The sequence below is a fragment of the Dermacentor albipictus genome, chromosome 6, assembly GCF_038994185.2.
Source record: "Dermacentor albipictus isolate Rhodes 1998 colony chromosome 6, USDA_Dalb.pri_finalv2, whole genome shotgun sequence".
Lineage (NCBI taxonomy): Eukaryota > Metazoa > Arthropoda > Arachnida > Ixodida > Ixodidae > Dermacentor > Dermacentor albipictus.
Genome location: NC_091826.1, coordinates 11,180,800 through 11,199,632, shown reverse-complemented (window position 1 = coordinate 11,199,632; position 18,833 = coordinate 11,180,800). Strand labels below are relative to the sequence as shown.

At 47.6% G+C, this 18,833-nt stretch overlaps 1 protein-coding gene across 1 annotated transcript in view; it reads right to left on the bottom strand.

Moving 5' to 3' along the window:
• LOC135914223 (A disintegrin and metalloproteinase with thrombospondin motifs like) overlaps positions 1-10,176 on the bottom strand; it is a 279,502-nt gene extending 269,326 nt beyond the window's left edge. The window contains exon 1 of the mRNA XM_065446973.2: positions 9,973-10,176. The gene's annotated coding sequence lies outside the window, so the exon portion shown is untranslated. The remainder of the gene's footprint in view (positions 1-9,972) is intronic.
• Between the last annotated feature and the right edge of the window lie 8,657 nt (positions 10,177-18,833).

The following is an 18,833-nucleotide window of genomic DNA, read 5'->3' as shown; positions in this document are numbered from 1 at the left end:
CTGCTAGCGAACATCTATCTGCACATGTGTTAACAATGACTGGCTATGGATGACTTTTCCTTCTTCCTACTTCTTATCAATTCTTCCCACTTCTCCTTCCCCAAGGGTAGAATAGCCAACCGGCCACGTCCTTGGTTAGCCTTCCTACCTTTCCCTCTCCATTTCTCTGCCTCCTGTCTCCCTCTGTCAGGCGGTTTGGTTCAAGGGTGGATCGAGCATGGATATTAAACTTTGCAGTCTCTCATCACATATTAGGATGCATTCGTCATTGTGTAGTCTTCTGCGAGCAAATCAAGATGAGGTAGGGGTCCCAACGTTGTAGAGCTCACATATGAGCGTCTAGAGCGCCATCAACTTGTAATTGTGTTGTGCAAGTGTGATCGGTGCAGTGAAGAAGAAATGAGGAGGAATGAACTTGAGCGCACCACTATAGGCACGGCTACTACGTCTTTTGCATGGTCCATGTCGCCAGGCTGAGAGAGAAAGAGAACAAGAATAGGAAAGGCAGGGAGGTCAACCAGAACAGCATCCGGTTTGCTACCCGACACTGGGGGGGGAGGGAGGAAAGGGGAATAGAAAGAGGAAGAAATTGAGAGAGTAAGCCCGGAGTACGTGTGGGAGGGACACCATACACAAGGACACTATAAACAGTCCCTTAAACCGGTGCACTTCAAGTACTGCACTAGTGCACGAATCGCTTTTCAAGCCAGTGACGGGTGTGGCCACGGTCCGAGTATCTTTGACTCGATGAACGGTCTCGAGTCCAGTCGGCGTAAAATTGCCCGCAGAGAGAGGCGTTGGACATCGTAGCGAGGGCAGGTACACAATAGGTGCTCGATGGCCTCCTCGCGCCCACAGGAGTCGCACATCGGGCTCTCGGCCATTCCCATACGGTAGGAGTATGCGTTCGTGAACACCACTCCCAGCCACAAGCGACACAACAAGGTGTCTCGCCGCGGGAAAGGCTAGATGGCAGTTGTAGCCGTAGCGTGGGGTCCAGTTTACGTAATCTGCAATTGAAGGCACTTGAAATCCAGAGATCGTGTGACTTCTTGCGTGCAAGTAGGCGAAGTTCTCTGGCAGAGTCCGACCTCGCCAAAGGTGTTGGACGCGTCTTGGTATCTTCGTGGGCACACCGGGCAGCCTTGTCAGCTAGGTTGTTGCCGACGATGCCACAGTGAGCAGGAATCCATTGTAATATAATTTGGTGTTCTCTTTGCAGAGCATGGTGGTGCACTTCCCTGATGTCAGATACCATCTGCTCGTAAGTTCTGTGACGTAATGCAGACTTGATACTGTGAAGGGCTGCCTTAGAATCACAATATGCGACCCATTTCTCTGTTGGCTTTTCGGGGATGTGCATCATAGCGGCATGGAGAGCTGCAAGTTCTGCCGATGCAGATGTAGTCGTGTGCGACAATTTGAATTTAACTGTAACGTTCTTGGCTGGAACGACGAATTCGGCAGTTGAGCTGTTAGGTGAGGTCGAACCATCGGTATATATATGAATGTGGTCATGATACGTCTGGTGCAGTAATAGGAGCGTAAGTTGCTTCAGAGCCAGCGATGGATGATTGGAGTTTTTTGTAATTCCAGGAATAGCAAAATTCACTTGAGGCTGTCGCAGGCACCACAGGGGAGAGGAAGGCTTCGCCGCCGGTGTAAAAGATGCCGGTACGTACTCTTGATGAGCGTTAATCACTTGTTAAAAGGTCGCTTGAGGTCTCTCGGCTGGTAGGGAGGCCAAATGATGGTCGGGGATCCTTGACAGATGGCGAATGTGCGCTCTGAGAGAGTCGACAGCTACATGTGCTTGGATTATATGGGCTCCCGCCATGGCGATTGTTGCTGCTGTTGAGGTGCACTGAGGCAGCCCTAAACACGTGCTTAGGGCTTTTCCTTGTATGATCTCCAAGGCGCGAAAGTTCGTCTTGGATGCATTTGACAACACTGGCAGGCTGTAACGTAGGAGTCCGAGAAACAAAACCCTGTACAGCTGCAACATAGAATGGGTTGGTGTATCCCAGTTTTTTCCGCAGAGAAATTTGAAGACCTGAGCAATGGCGACTAACTTCTTCTTCAGATAGACGCAGTGAGGGCTCCATGAGAGCTTGCGGTCAATGATGACGCCAGGCTGAAATATTTCTTAAACTCTCTGTCTCACCTACCCGTTACCTTCCCAGCACGTATTATCGTTTCAGGACAAAATCTGGCTAACCTGCCCTCGTTTACTTCCTTAGCTCCCTCTTTCTTTCCTTCTACCCCTGTTCACGCAATCGGCGTAAAGAGTGGTTTCTGCCGATCTTTTTGCACTAATATCTCTGCAAAGGGGGCGGGAAGGGGAGTCCGTATTTTCGGAAAGGGGCATCCTTGAGAGTGAAAGTGATTCCATAACTTTTTTTATTGTGGTATATAGACACCCCAGGCGCATTTTGCCGTCGTCGTCGGCGGTATCACCATCGCCGTGATGTGGCGAATTATGATTATTTATTGACGTCCCCTTTCAAACCGGGCGGTGGCAAATAGTCACGTATAGCCTACTTGAGTTAACCAGATATGCTATACATGCTTTTAATTCTAGCATTTTGTATACATCTCCTTCATTTTTTTTTTCAGTTTCTCAAAACTTCTCTATCTACCTTGTACCGCTGCCTATTCCGTAGCGGATCTGGTCGTATCAATCTCTAGCCTGCTTTTTTCCACCAGTACTTTAAACGTCTCGTACTTATCTCTACTACTGACCAGTCGATGGTTCGGTGTATTTTGAATCCAAGCGCTTCTGGAAGCTCGCGAAATATGAAATAAAACCACGTGGCTGCGCTCGTGCGCTGCCGTATTGCAGTGCTCACAATCGCGCTTCGTGCGAAAGAACCGCGCGCGTGGACCGTGGCCAAGTGAGCAGCGGCGGCTCCAGGCGTAGGCTTCACAGTGCGTCGGCATCTGTGGCGGTGGCACACAGGAAGAAAGCGTCTTCGTCCCTGATGAGCGATAGGCTCGACGCACGGTTGAGAGCGCTGCAACGCGATAGCGCGCGAGCGTAGTCACGTGGTTTTATTTCATATTTCGCGGGCTTTCTGACACGCCGAAAGAAAATCGCCACGCAGCATGTACGTTGCCACAAGAAAAACTGGATCGGTCGTTTCTGAACCCCCTTTACAACAAAACGAAACGCACTTGGCCCTAAAACGAATTTTTAAGAATTTTGCATAATTCATTCATTTCATGAACCAATTAAGTGGAATATAAAAAAATACTCTAAGAAGCGCCACATGACGACAAACCATATGCCGTTGCTTTCATCCAGCTGGGGCTAACCACTTCCTTTCTTTTTAATTACTGGCCCAAGTTAGGCGGCGCTAGAAAGGGGGAATATAAAGGTGAGGAAGGTGAGGAGCGAGAGCGAGGAAATATGCGACGAATGCGCGCACATGCGCCGCCAGCTCAGCTCAGTCAAAGGCGCATGCACGGGCCAGTCATTCTGGCTAAGAGACAGACAACGTTAGTACCAACATTTTGATCATTTTGCTTAAGCTAGTAATTTGCTTCTTGTTTGAAATCTGGAAGTGAAATTGCGCTTAAGACTCAGTTTCTTTCAGTGCGCTGACCCTTGGTATTGCGTATAAATATGTCATATATGAACTATAAAGCACACGCAATTTCGTGTTATTTAATCAGCCCACTCCTGCATGACGTGTAACATCTTTCGACAATCAGTTTCCGAAACATTTGCAGCCCTTTCATTCTTTCTCTTTGGATGTCCTATACTAGCACAAAGACTCGCTCGTGGAGCGGAAAGCTCGAAGACTGACGTGTCAGAGAGGGCAAGATCAGGGTATACAGGAACCGGAACTCCTCCATGCGTGTCGGCAGCTTCGCGAACCGACGTTGAGTGCGCCATGCATAGCATGCACGGCGATACTGATGACAGTCCTTCCATTCACGGTACAATGTGCAGATATATATATATTTTTTCTTTCTGTTTTTTTTCTGTTTTTTTTTTTTTTTAAGAACGCCCACAACACATGTTTCACTGATGGGTAGGTCTCCTCTGGAGTAGGCAGACAGTGTTAGCTCACGGTAACTGTGCTTTAGTGGTTTCTTATCTTAGACTGCTCTCGCATGGCAAACCACTGCGAATCTCACAAGGTTGACGCCCCGGTTGGTCTAACAGTGTTACCTGGGAGATATGGTAGTAAAGAGACCATTTAAAAATTTTCGATCGGCAGCCATCGGAATCGCCAGTCCTCTAATGGCGGCTGCTGGGCATCAGGCTGTCTGCGCCCGCGCCGTGCTGGCGCGGTGGCTGTTGCGTGTTGGTGCCAAGCCCGAGGTCTCGAGTGAGACTCCCGGCTGCGGCTGCCGCATTTCGATTGGAGTGAATTAGAAAAACGCTCGTGTACTTAGATTTACAGGTGCACTTTGGGGAACCCCATGTGGTCAGAGTTAACCCTCACATCCCGACGTGCCTCGTAAACCACTGTGCAGTTTCGGTGCGTTAAACCTCACAATTAAATAAGTTTCCCGTGAGAAAGCGATCAGTCTTGTCATTTTTAACGCTGAAGTAACCGGCGACGGGACTAGGAAACCTGCTTAAGCCTGTGGAGGGACGCATGTCGACTTTGCTTTCAAAGCCATCGACGACAAGGTTTTCTGTCAAGCGTACGTACGTAAACACGGCCACCGTAAGGCCACCTGTCAGAGCCCGGCGCGTCACTTCTCCGTTGGTGTTATGCGCTGTCAGGAAGCGGTCAACCAAACATTTCAGCTTTTCGATATTTACGGCAGACGGCTAGGCTTGGATTGAAAAGGAAAATTGTGATTCGCGCGAGAGTAGCGCGACCTTTCACGGAACCTCCTCCAGCTTTCGGATTTCCGCACAACCAGCGCTAAGTGCGCCCTGTAAGTGCACTCTCCGCTTTTCGCCTTCCAGAATAAATAGGGACGACGGCACGCCACGTCGCTCGCTGTCACGTCGCCCTACAAAGCCCCCTGGTTATATCGTATAGCACAGCGACCTTTTCGGGGAGGTGTTGGTCCACGGTTCGATCCCCTGACCCGGACAATATTTTCTCTGACGCGAAGAATTATTTCCAAAAAACTCGTACATGGTTTTACTGTGGCTTTGTGGTACTCTCAGGAGAACGAAAAAGTTTTCCTTTTGTCAAACTTTCTTTACCTTGTGGATTTTTGTAGAACTCATTTGCCAAGCACTGTCTTTCCTGAGAGGCACCTTACAATATAGGGTAGATTCCTAAAACTGAAGAAAAGATCAATAAGGTCAGTTCATGTATACACAAGGCGTTGCTTGTGGATACACCGTGGAAATAAAGCAACTTTTCGTTGTGGGTATTAGTCGCGGAAAGTGCTAGAGGTCACATACGCTTTATCATCATTGCCGGTGATGTATTGCAACAAAGAACGCGTGAGATCCCGAAGAGGAATAAATCACTGCCGAGATCGCAGCATCTTTCTCGACGTCTCGATCACCACTCCACAGTGCCAAAAAATTTGGCGCTCTCGATAACGAATGCCTGAGGTGGTTCAGTTACGTTCTACATAACGAGACGCTGTGCATGCGATTGTTGTCGCTTACAGGAGCCGCTGAGATTGATTTTCGCTGTTTTAAAGACTGGTGGGGTTTAAGCTACCTAGGCGAAACCAAAAGGCACAAAGTCATCTCATTCATAGTTAAAATTAGTCTACTGGGCATGAGTAGCGTCTGAACTCGGTTGGTTTTAACATTTCTCATGCATACACTTGGCGCGCAGGAGCTTTTTCACTTTTTAAAGGGGAGTCCTGCGTATTTTTCACCATATTAGGCTATGGTCATTTTAAAATGACATTGACAGTCATGTCACCGGCAGGGTGGTTCAGTTTTCTTAGAAATTTATCAATCACTTTAAATAGCCGATAAACGAGATACCAAAACCGAAATGGGTAGCACCTTCGCCTGACGTCACTATGAGTTGATGACTTCAGGTCCTACACTACCATAATGTAAACACGCAGTAAACGTGGTGCTAAGGCCAAACAAGCGAAGCTTATGATGTCTTCTGACGACACAGGCAGCTTTTACAGATTTCCCGAACTAGACAACGACTTCAGCGATGACATCAGTGACGGTGACGATGCAGTCTCTGACGTCGCAAAGACACGGTGGCAAGTAAAACATCATGAGTCGGGAACGCAACCAATATTTAAAATTCATTTTCAGGAAAACTAAACGACTCGCAGCCATATTGCTTAGCACGTCAGAGTGCAAAAGAGAACGCAATTCAAAATCTTATTAGGATCATTGGACATCCAAAAATCGCCGGAGCTGCCTTTTAACTAAATGCACCTTTACCATTTCCCGTCTCCTTTCTCCTCCACTCAAGGAGCTGAACGCAAATTCAATTGAGCCCCGTGCCTGTCCTTTCTCTTTCAATGTGAAGCTTTCTTTTCTTGCCCTCATCGGTCTGGCGTGGTTGGCGCCTGCTATTGGGTCAGACAGATATGTTTGTGGATACGAGGGTTATGTGTAGGACAAATGCAAGCACCAGCAAACAGGCCTATATAACTCACATATGCTTACTGACAAGTTTGTGGCTGTAGGCACAGCTCTGTTGTGCGTAAAAAAAGGAAATCTACTTGAAACCTGCACATGTAGAGTGGGCTCAAAGGTGTCGCTTTAAGCATATCGACCTGTTAGTAAGGTATCACATTGTTTCAACCAATTTATTTATTTATTTATTTATCTCTTTATTTATTTATTTACCCTCACGGCCTTTGGGGCGCTACTGGTGGGGGATTCTTTGATTTACTTCATTTTTTTTTGTTTATCCATTCGGCATGTGTCACAGGGTATGTGCCCATTCATAGTCAATCGTCCGGAATGGGTATGTGCGACTCTGAGGCAAGAGATATAGAATCCTTTTATCTACCAAGATATGTGTTGCACTTCTACATGCCTACACCCGCCGTTACCGCAATTTCCTCCAAAAGCAGCATACGTTGATTTCGTCTTCGTGGCGTCCTTGTGTAGCCGTCTCACACTGTGCATCCGGCTGATCTTGTATTTGCATTTCTGCATAGCTTGTGAGTGGTGTAGTGCACAAACAAAAAGATATACTGAGGATAAAGCTGTGACCTTTGTGGTGGATGAACCTAAACATTACATAAGTATACACTTTGGGCAAGATGAAAGCAAATACAACAGTTACGCATCGAGTTAGTTGTAAAGCATTTACGTATAACCGCTTCGCTTTACACAGGTTGCAGCATGTGCGCCGGATATGCATAATCTTTACTCATGCAAACACACACTCACCGCGTCTCACTATTACCGGCTGACCGCGATGATAATGAGCGCTCGGAGGCGTGTCATACGCTTCGCTTCCTTTTGCAGGCGCCTTTCTCGCCTCAACATCGCTGCAATGGCATCCGCACTTCACTTTAATCAGTGCCAACGAAGGTGAAAGCCTTCTCGACAGCTAGAGTACAGCGGGACAGCTTCGTAAGCGTCAAGACCCTCAGCGTACTGATAAAGAATAAGTATACCGTAAAACATCAATTGCGGCTACTTTCCCCACCTATGCGAGTATGCCTCGTGTCTACAAGGAACTCAGCTTCCTACATGTCAATGAAAGCAAGTTTTTCTTCAATAAAGATAAACGGTAGCTCTAGTTGTCTGGCCAGCGTGAGGGGAGAGGGTAGGAAGATGGAAAGGGGAAGACAGCATTAAGGGAGAGAAAAAGAGAGGATAACAAACGAAGTAAGCCACGTACACTATCCAGCAGTAGCAGGTGGCGTCCTCAAAATCTATTATGTAGGCCTGTAAACCTCAGATCTCTCTCCAAGTTCAACATGGTGGTATAGCCTGTCTCCCTTCTGTTGCACGATATGATGCCACCGCAGATCACATTCAGCATGCAACGAGGATTCGAATGTTGTGACGCATGTCGAAATTCATTCGCATATTGCGCGCTCTCTTCATCGTGGTTCTAGCAGTGAGCAGAGGGGCAGTTGTTCGGGGTGGAAACCGAGTTGGAGTTACGAAACACGTGATCGGCGATGCATATCAAAGCGTGTTTTTTGTGTGTGAAATAAACAACGGTTGCAAAATATGTCCCTACTAGTGATAGCGATGTGTTGTTGTTAAAGACAAACAGTGGCCCGGCTTTTTTTATTGCGAAAGACCTGACAGTCTTAAGTGCCCACTCAGGTGCACTCAAGCGTGAGCCGTAAACGTAAGGGGGTTTTCGACGTAAGAGCTAGAAATTGCGACTTTAGTAGCTTAAAGTTTCAAGCAAGTTGTTCTTGTCACTTTTTTCAACGTGAGCATGTGGAGTTCATTTTGTTGCCTCCTAGCCTCACAACAAATGAAATGAAAGCTACACAGCCCTCTACATTGCAATTAGATACAATTATTTTTATTATCTCCTGTGACTCAATTAAATTTGTTTCACCAGTAGACGGCTTCAAATAATTTAGAGGTTTAAAACAGATGACATGAGGCTTGTTAAAAAGTCATGGGACAATAACAAAAAGCACAAAGCAAGAAACACTCTATGGAGTAGGTACAGCCGATGCTTGTCACTGAACCGCTCCAGGACCATATTGTACATAACGCTGCCACAAACACATTGGCATGATCGATGATGACATGTTGTGATAGGATGTTTAGCTGATGGCATGTTCAGAAGGCTTTGTGTATTTAGAAACACAAGGCGCAAGGACATGGAACTCTAGCTGTACTTTATAAACCACTTTGACAAAACAACTTAAAATGAAGCGCAAATTACAGTGACATGCCGATTTTCACGCCCCTAATTGCAGATTATATTAGTATTTCTGTCTCTTTTCACCAATAGCCCCCTTTCTTTCTCCTCTAAAGGCACAGGGTGTATCAAAGTAATGTTCCCTTGTAAATTGGTGGTGAAACGCATCTAAACTGTTGCCCAGTCACGCGTTGCGAATGGAAAGGAATAAAGTCTAGCTCAGACCACACCGACATGCAGACATTTTGTGGTATCAGTATCTCATTTCTATTCTAAACGTCTCTCTCATGCCTTTCTGATGCCTTCACCCCTTTTCTCTTAGAATAGATGAGTGCGTCATGTTATTTCATATTGCCAGTATAGACTCCTTAATTCGGGAGAGTAACTTTTACTTGTGATTTTCAGCTAATTCAAGCCAACAAGTCTACTACTGGCTCGTTCATTGTTCGCCGTTCATTGTTAAGTTAACTTATATAGACGCGATGTACTGGGATGCAAAAAGAAAACAAGATGAAAAACGACGAGAAAGCTGGGAAAGATGCAAAAAAAGAAAATTATTTTACGCTAAGAACACCTGAAAACAATAAACGGCGATATGCGAACCGATCCTTCCGGGTGTGACATAATGTCTCGGCACGTACTTTGAATTTTATTAGTTAATTTTCTTTTGTGCGTTTTCTCCACATGTAGTTTGGGGGCAGTAACGAAGCAGTGGATCCAGGGCGTTTTCTGATGGAGGAGCCAGTTTCCTCTTGATGAAGATTATGATTACGCACACTTCAGTTTTATGAAAACGTAGATTTTAATTACGATATATCTGTTATTCATGCGTTGTGCGGCACATTAATATGGGACACAGAAAATCTTCTAAAAAAGTATTCGGACATTTCAGTCAGTAATCGTAGCTGGGAATGTCCGTGACTGCCCTCCGAAGAGTGACAACGTCGACTCGTCAAGCTGCGCGAAGCTTTAGAAAAAAGTCTTCTTGCGGACGGAAAATTCGAAATATTTGCCATCGTCTTTTACAGTCCTCTATTTGCCAGAACTCTGGGGTGTTTAGAACATCCCCCTTGGATTTGCGCCTGAATGCCACATCACTTGCTCTGACATAAAAATAGTTAGTTTCGCAGTTTACGTATACCGTCCTTACTTTTGATGTTCTGTGTCCAAGCAAAGCTTGCCTAAATTCAAACCGAATCAAGCCTTTACATACCCGGCCGGGAGAGAGAGCAGTGCAGGCACTTCCGTCGCAGTACTGGGTCGGGGCCTTCTCCTCGTCGGCTGGCAGGCCCCGGCTCCACCGCCGGCGTGGTTTCTCCTTCCGGCGTCAGCGATCAGCAGCCAGAACGGATGATCGTCGACGACGGCGTTCCCGCGCGGGCGCCTCTCTCGTCCGCGGTCGCGAGCGGAGAAAGTGTTTGCCCCGGTGCGGCGATGCGCGAGGCGCTTTTTTGGCGTCCCCAGGTGCCTCCTCTCGCGTCGTCACGCGCCGCGCGATCCATCCCCGCCCCGCCTGCGCCGAGAACCGGCCAAGGCCCCGGGTTCAAGGACTCGAGTGCGTTGCCAGACACGCCTTCAACACCTTCGTGTGGCGCACGCTGCTCGGCACATGTCGGCTTCGCCGCGTATGCTTCAGCAAACGGCGCGTGAAAAAATCTCCTCCAGCGCAGCAGAAATGGCATCAGTCGTCCTCGGTATCCTTTCATCCGTTTAGGCCCGACGTAACACTCCTCTAGTTGACTCTGCCCAGCGGTGGTGGCGCAACGTCTGCTCTACGAGGAATCTGTCTCGCCGAACGTGTCGCCGAATTACCGGAGCTCTGACGACGGCGGGACAGGCGGGAGCACTGAACTCACGATGCGCTCTCACTGGTAGAACTCGGCTATATATGCAGAAGCACGTTCCCTCCCAGAAAAAAAAAAAGAAGAAGCGCTCAAAGGCTTCCTCGTTGTGGTAAGTTTGCATGCGTATGTTGATGCCCCATTTCTTCTAACCTTGCTTGTCTAAACTCCCACAGCGCAAGGTAAAATTTAGCGGCAGTCAGTATTCTCCGGTACCTCTGTGTATTCACCATATGTAGAAGCAAGCTGCCAGCATGTGTTGGGAATGAACTGAGACTACACTATTGAAGTATACTCAGAATATTGAGGCAATACCCGCAAACGCTTGGCTGCGATCCCTGTTACCTGGTCGGGGTAATATTAGTTTCGGCATTGACGAAATACCAGCTGGCCCACATTAACACACTCTTAAACAAAATTACACCCTTTGGGTCCTATCTTGCCACCCAACAATAATCGTCATCCGTCTTGTCCGCATTTCCTTTCTTTGACGCTGGGAGCCCGATACTTCCAAGTCACGAACGACATGCGCGTTATCAGCATGACGGAGCATTCTAGGCAGGAAAGTAGCGAGCCAAGCGTTTTCAAGAAACGCAAGCAACAGACGACGATTATTGTTGTGTGGCATATATACACCCCGAAAAGGTGTACATTTGTTTACACTATACACTCTTAAAACGGTTGCACCCTTTGGGGTGTATATTTGTCCCACAACAATAATCGTCAGCCGCCTTGCTTGCGTTTCCTTTCTTGAAAACCCGGCTCTCGCTACTTTCCTGTCGAGAAGCTGCGTCACACTGATAACGCGCATGCCGTTCTTCACTGGGAAGTGCCGGGCTCGCAGCGTTAAAGAAAGGAAACGCGGGCAAGACCGATGACGATTATCGTTGTGGGACAAGATAAGTCCCAAAAGGTGTAAAATTTTTTAAGTGTGTACACTGTATTTCCGATTGACCGGTACTGCGCATAGTGCAGGCCAGGAGCGGATCTAGTGAAAAACAAAGGCAGCCCACAGGAGGCTGTTCATGCACGTTAGTGCGTACGCGAGCGTTAACACAAATACTCCGTCTTCGTCATGTCGTCGTCGTCGTCGTTGTAATGACCACAATTGATTACAAATGACTAAAAATGCTTAGTAGTCAGCAGTAACGACTAAAAGATAGAAGAGAAAGAGAAGAGGCAAAGAGAAAGAGGCAAATGATAAGATGAGGAAGAATAGGCCTTCAACGTTCACCTCTTAAGAGAGATCTTAAGAGACCCTGTAACTTTTCTATTGTGATCATTCCCTTGTTTTCTTGCCGTCGTCATCGTTCCGACATCTTTACTCTGTCGACGGCCCTGCGTTGTCATGCCGTGGTCAGCACACCACGATGTGAAGCCGTCCTGAACACTTCGTCGTCATTCTGTAGCCGTCATTCTGTCGTCGCCACGTCGTCGTGTCCGTGCACTCCTCGCATGTGCGCAGTAGTCTCACGGTCATCGACACACGGTCGTCATCACGCCGTCATCTTCGTATCCTCATCCCGCCTCGTCGTCATTTGGTCTTCGTCAAGTGATCGTCGTCAATGCGTCGTCAAGAACTTGTCATCGTATATTAATGGCCGTCGTGCTGCCGTCTCGGTCACACCGTCGTCGTCATTCCAGTTTCGTCAACCCATTGTCGTCATGCATTTGTCGTTCGTGCCTTCGTGTTCAAGCCGCCATTTTCACACCATCGTCGTCATTACATTGTTGTCATACCACTGTCGTCGTGCAGTCATCGTATCGCCTTCGTACAGTCGTCGCTCCATCATCGTCATATCTAATTGTCTCGCTTTTATTTCAGTTAAAGGAGGGGCTGTTTTCACCGGGGTTCGCGAGGCTTTTGTTCACGCGGGACCGTGCACGCTGAATAGCCTTCATAAACTGTAGGAACAGCAGCGGTTGTGAGCTTGTTCTGCTTGCAATTCTTCCTTCAGTCCTAATCGTGAATGTCCCGGTCGCAGACAACGGAGGAAGCGGACCTGGCGCTGAAGTTCTCGCGAGAGATGTTGGACCGCCATCGTGCGCGCAACTTAGAATCACTTGGAAACGGACGTAATTGTATTCCAGGACTCTTACCGTGTACCAGAACTACACACAAAAGTTAATCATTGTTACGGAATGCGCTTGCCAGTATGGCATGCCCTTACAAATGTGCGATGATCGTCGAAACCTGGCGAAACCGCACACTTGTCTTGAAAAAGCAGTCGAAAGAATGCACCAAATACCATGAACCCTCTCTTTCAATTGCTTCTCTTCACACGCTGGCCAGGTGGCGGTGGTGGTGAAAACTTTTATTCAAGAGAGAGCGTGAAGCTCGTGGGCTCCACTAAACTAGGTGTCGTCCTTAGTCCGGCACGTCATTGGTTGAAGCCATCGCTGAAGCCCGTTGGACCAGAGCTCATTGTTCATCTAGTTCGGAGCTGCTGAGCAGGGCCGCCTCCGAGTCCTCTCGATTGGGGTGGGAAATAGGGGATAGCTTGGGATCCTGTTGGCAGGCCCAGGCCATGGGATATGTATCCGCCAAATCATTGCATTGCTCGATTGCCCACTGATATTTGGATCGAAATGTTTGACTATAGCTGGGCAGATCAACGTATTAGTTTGGAGGCGCCGTAGGACGCGTTCTAGCTGACGTAGGGTCGACGCCCCACTAACGGCAGCGGCAGGAATCAGGCGGCCGAATTTAAAAGCTGGGGTACGCGGACTGCGGGAAGGCCGTATGCGGCGCGCTGCTACCTGCGAGCGCGGCCGTGTCCAGATACAGCAGTAACGGATATGACTTCATCTGTAATTTCGGCATGCGCCTACCACCCTCTCCATCTCGGTGATATGACACTGACCTCAGCCTTTCTGAACCAAGTTTAGCTAAACCGCCTAACAACGAAGTGATCGTAGAGGCATAATCGAAACCCATGGCATTACGGCCGGTTTTTCCGGCCTCTAACCCCAGCGCCGCTTCCAAGGATTGCTCAGAGTTCAAGGGCTAGAGACACGCCTCCTCTATCAACGCCGCTTGGATCAACATTACCATCGATTTTGAACAAACGTAGCGTAAAGGTATGACCGACGCCAGGCTCACCAAGATGGGTAGGCTGCGTTGTGGCGCAAAAGGCTTTCACAAAGAGGGAGTCCAAAATAATTTTTACAATAGTTAATCAAAAATAAATCCTGGTATTACGTAGTGACACCCCGATCTCATCATGAGGCACACCGCAGTGGAGGAGTCAGGATTAACTTGGACCACTCAGGATTCTTTAATGTGCACCCAATGTAACATACTACACTTCGCCCTCACTGAAATGGGGTCGCCACGGCTGGGATCGAATTCGCGACTTCTAGCTGAGTAGCACCATATTTTGTGTCATTATTCTCCCTTTTTACGCACATTTGTTTTCTTTGATAAGTGACAAGGAGTAACCGATGCCGCCATAAAAGCGCCAACCTCTCCGAATCTTCATTTCAATAAGAAAAAGTGCCAAAAGCCATTGGATTACCGCGAAGGGTTTTCGTGCGAGTTGACAGGGTGACAAGAGGACGCTAAAGCTAAACAGTAAATCAGTTGAATCTGATACAGTGTGTTTGCATAGGTCTATTTTCGTTATTTTGCTGATAGCTTTGTTATATTAGAGAAGGCAATGAAGGTCAAGGTCCCTTTTTTTTTAATTTCGCGCAGAAACATCAGCGTGGGTACCTCAGTCTGACATCACGAGTTTCAATATACTTTTTCGTATTTGGGCCGTTGTGGTTTAGTAAATGTTCCTAAATCCTGCCCCCCCCCCACCCTTCTTTTTTTGGAATACAATGTATTGTAGTCCATCCTTAGCACTAAAGTATTAGCTAAGTCCGTGGAAACGTCGTCAAAATCCATGACGTCACGATGCTCTGGTCAAATAACTTAGGTGCGACGTCACCACCCATCTTTGGTATTTGGGCTGACCGCGTTCCCTCCAATGGTAACAGTGGATTTTTGGTGTACTGTAGAAGGGCAATTTAGTAATACAGTTTAGATATCTCAATTTATGCATTTTTCTTTTGGCATTTAGGCGAGAAAGTAACGCGTGGAGTCACTGGCGCAACATGTTCGAATCAACTTTCTGAAGAAAATTCACCTCCGTAAACTCCCAAGCAAAGGCATGAAAGAGAACGGTCTTGAGAAGTAATACACAAAGAGAAAAAATCGGAATTAAACTTTATGGGCAAAGGCGAAAGGGAGAGCCGGAAAATAAAGTGCTGAGAAGCAGTTTAAAGAAACCGCGCCTTCCCTAGTATATTTTGAAACCATTGGAACGAATACATAAATTAAGAAGACGATCCAGCTGAACATGTTGACAGCCAGTGTTGTGCTTGCAGACAGACTCAAAGCAGCTAAAGGGCTGTATTTGAAGCAACGAAGAACAATGTTTTATGTAGAAAATGACTGCAAGGCAGGAAAACTGGAAAAAAGAGACGCACATCCTACCTACGGAAATCAGCGTGAGATTGCGAAACTAGAGCAGACAATAGAAATAAATAGTAAAAGAACAAAAATAGACTAAGCAGAAGACCGTTCGTAAATATTTAAAACCCGGAATTTAGATACATATTGGCAGCACGGTGACGTTGCTTTCCTTTATTTTTTTCAATGTTGCTATTACTCGGCTATGTTATTATACAGGTTCGTAGCAAGTCCTGCCCCACCGTTAATGTTGGCATAAAACAGAGAAAGTTACGGGCGGCGAGAACGCAAGTATGGATAAGAACATGAAATTAATAAAGGACAAAGATCCGGAAAGAAAAGAATGTGAACGTCAGCTCCTTTATACAAAGGAAAAACACGATATTAAATAACTCTCCGTGGCAGTAATGAAAACTCAAGATTAAGCAGTGGATAATAGTGGCGTGCTTTGAAATTCTTTCCGGGCTTAATGGAGTTTCAACGAGGCTGTTCAGAAGATTTCCAAAACAAGAAGTACATGGACTGGGGGCGCCCTACTACTTAAGGCGAAAAGGTACTAACCGCAGATCGCTATGGATCGCTAAAAAGGCAATAGGTCGTCATGATCAAAAGAAATGGATTATTATTTCACCGGCTCCAAAGTATTCTTTTTCTTCATGTAGTGCTGCGGGCTCGCCACGACCAAGGGGAAACATTTATCCAAGAGCTCCGAAATATCGGGTCAAAGCCCTTCAAATGGGTGCGAAATCTGAACTTTGTCAGTGATAAACCTATTTGTCCACTATACGCATGTTTTTGATATTCATAAAATGTTGAACTCACTGCGGCAGCACTGAAATAACGAAAACAGGGTAAAGCGTATGCATACCACCGACTCTCGCCTCGTCGGGTGTCACGGTGGGCGATAGGACAGAGGGAACGGCAACCTGCCGCCGCAGCTCGTTCTGCAAAGGCGGCGGAATTGCGACACGCATTCCGCACTTCGCTCGTGTCGCCGAATATGCTTGCAGCGCGCCTCACGAGGGCAAAGGTACCGAGAGGTCTTGCTTGGGCTGTCGCTGCAGACTGCGCAGGAGGGCGCGCGCACAGCCCCTTCTCGAGGAGAGTGCCGCACAGCATCGGCAGCATGCTGTCGAAGTCGTGGTTGATCCCTGACATCTCGCTTTCTCTCGCAAAACGGGATGAATACTTGGCACGAGTCCTGTTTAAAGAGAGCGTTGCGTAATGCAACGCTCATGCGTTGCGGTGCCTCGCTGGCTTTGGCTCATATCGCTTCCGCGGCCGAGCGTTGAAGTCACATGTGTGACAGCAGGCACGTTCCGATGGGTGCGTACGCATGAGCGACCCACAATTTGTAGCTCCTTTGCAAATGAAATTCATACAAATAATCATGTCGAACGCATTACCACGCCGTTCGTCGCCATTTACCTCCACCCGCTCTGATGCAGATACGAGCTGTCGATGGAAATATCGATCTTAACATGTGTCGTCACTTTTTTACAGTTTGTTAAATGCATAATGTATAATCAGCGCCTAGGGTATATTGCACCTACTGGCGCACTTGCAGTATTGCTACTGCTATTGCAATGTTACTATGCTATGCTATTGCTACTGGCGCACTTACAGTATCATACTTTCTCCGACAACATCAAGTGCTTTAAGCTCTCCTCTTAGCATCTTCGACACAATGTAACCTACTTTTTACAACCCGGTAGAGCGTGTTGACTCCACCTTTCACCCGTGAACACGGGTACTTCCTGGGATCAGCCAGCCTCGGTAGGCGCGCACGCGCGCGCACGTACTAACTTGCACATACAGCCACACACATGCACGCACACACACGTACAAACACCTCTACACTCACAACCCGCTGTCTGAAGGGGCCACAGCTCAAGAAGACCGTACCCGTGCCTAGGAGCACATGTTTATTCAGCAGTGAACCCTCGCAACCTTCAGGTCGGGCGGCGGCAGCAACCGTCTCAAGGGGCGCGCGCCAAACAACCGAGAAGAGTTACGTGGTGTGGTGATGCGGGAGGGGGCGGGAGGGGGGGGGGGAGGGGGGGCTATTCCGTAAGAGTTTAGCGCGCGAAGGCGGCGACTCCTCTTCTTTGTCTAACGCTGCCGTAGAAAGTAAACATGCTCCCCTTCCCCGACATCCCTCGCCTTCGTGATCCCTGGTGACGGTCTTGCCTGGAAGCGAGAGGAGGACGCGCGATGATGCTCTTCGACGACGACGAGTTCGGAGAGACCTCGACGTCGAGCCAGAAGGAGCCGCAGAACACCCACCGCTGATGACGCCTCCGACGCGTCGTCGGGATGAGCGACTGGCAACGGAAGGTCGCGCGACCTCCCTTGAGAAAAGGTCGTGCGACCTTATCGCGACGTCGGATGGTGAAAGATGCGCAGCTCTTAGGTGCTCTTCGTTGCCATCCGGTGGCCTTTCCGGAGCTCGCAGAGGCTATAGGCTTTAAAGTAGCGTTCAACGGCTTTTGCGACTATTACACAACACGTGTTATACAACAGCGACGAAAGTTGCGGTGCTGTTGATCGTTTCTTCACCTGCCTCGAAAGCGTTGAATTTTTCAGTTATACGTACGGCAAGATAGAACCCTTGCATGCATCAAGAGACAGCCACACGTATCGCTGCGTGTGCGCTCTTTCTTTACCTGTGTGTATTTTACCTAGCGTAAACCTTTGCTTGAAGTGTTGCCCTCCATCGCTATGCACAAGGGCAGCCGCCACAGTGGTCTGGTGGCTATACGGCGTTCAGCTGCTTAGCGTGGTGTGGCGCGTTCGCTTCCGGGCGTAAATAATTCTACAGATAAGCGTTTTATGCCCCTATTAAGCGCTGGATTTGTGCTCTAACTAACAAAAAGAAGCATCCACATCCAACGCACATCTTGTAATCCGTACGAAGCAAAGCCTAAGTAAACCAGTTAATGAAATGATTTCCAGCTAATGGCAATGCGTGTAATTAAGTGATGACATGTGCATGCACACAAATGTACGACAGGTATCAAGCAACATGAAGGCATTCTGTGTCGCAGTGGCACGTACCTATTCTGTAGGATTGGACAAGAACGGGCGTAACCCCATTGGCACATACCGAAATGCTAAATACAAGAAAGCAGATTAAACCAAACAATTTGTGAAATATAATTGAGGATTCTATTAACAGATCGGTGTGTTTGAGAGAAGCTGGTGAACCGACATTACATCATCGCCTCTTACGTAATAATCGTACGTACATATATAGTGGGGCATGCTCATTCTGGAGGATTCGTCAAGAAACCAATGGCATATAATGAACGGCTGAATCAAATAACATTAATTAAATCGAAGAATTCATAAATATAATTTACCATTCCATCAATAGATCGGTGTGCTTTAGAGATGCCTGTGAGTCGACATTATAGGCGCAGGTTTTGTGTTCGAAGTAATTTTTTGCTACACATCACATAGCTGGAAATATGTGGTCAACATCCTAGTTTTAATGAGCCATTTCATGGGTACTCGAGACCTTTCACCGAGGCAAAGATACTCGGACCGTGGCCACACCCGTCACTGGCTCGAAAAGCGATTCGTGCACTTGTGCGGTACTTGAAGTGCACGGGCTTAACAGACCGTTTATATTTACTCTCTCCCTTTCTTCCGCTTTCTATTCCCCTTTCCCCCACCCCAGTGTAGGGTAGCAAAGCGGATGCTGTTCTGGTTGACCTCCCTGCCTTTCCTACCCTTGTTTTCTCTCTCTCTCTCATGGGTACCTTCATATAA